We start from the raw sequence: 720 nt of genomic DNA, 5'->3' as shown, positions 1-720 counted from the left end.
CCCCATTTCAAAATCTAGTAATAAGTACTAATTTTTATATTCTGTGGTACTAAGCAATATGACCAATGAGGAGGGGGCTTGAGTCCCCCCAAAAAGTTTAGTCAATTTGCGCCTATGGATGTAGTCATGTAGAGTTGTAAAGCAAAACGTGTGTACAATTATCAAAAATTAACACATATTATCGAAAACAATTTATTCATTTGATTCAATTAATATTTGAAAATTTTAAATGGGCATAATTGTGAGAAAATAATCGAATAATTTCAATTACTTACGAGATTACCTATGAGTAATATTACGAGAACAATAACATTTTTCGCTAAATCATGAAATGTTTTGAAACATCGTTCCTGACAGTTCATAAAAATTATTACCATAATTACCCAATAGAAAGGTTTAAGTATTGATTATCACTAATTTTTTAATGAACCAGTATTATTATTTTAATTTTGACTCAATGATTAAGATATTTTCGAGGATATTTTATTTTTTATTACAGCTGGCCATGTTTATTTATAATAGTAGTTTGATTTACACAGTGATTTTAATAACTTACTATAGTATCTCAGAATTTTTTTTTGATAATCCCAATCAAAGGTGTATTTGATAAAGTGTCGTCACTTGTTTGAAAACTTGATTGAAAATTTTACTACAGATAGTCGTCACCACCGGGAGCGCTATATGTCCTAAAGAGGCCGAAAACGAACACTTTTAGTACAC

The sequence above is a fragment of the Acyrthosiphon pisum genome, chromosome A1, assembly GCF_005508785.2.
Source record: "Acyrthosiphon pisum isolate AL4f chromosome A1, pea_aphid_22Mar2018_4r6ur, whole genome shotgun sequence".
Lineage (NCBI taxonomy): Eukaryota > Metazoa > Arthropoda > Insecta > Hemiptera > Aphididae > Acyrthosiphon > Acyrthosiphon pisum.
This window is presented reverse-complemented; position numbering follows the sequence as displayed.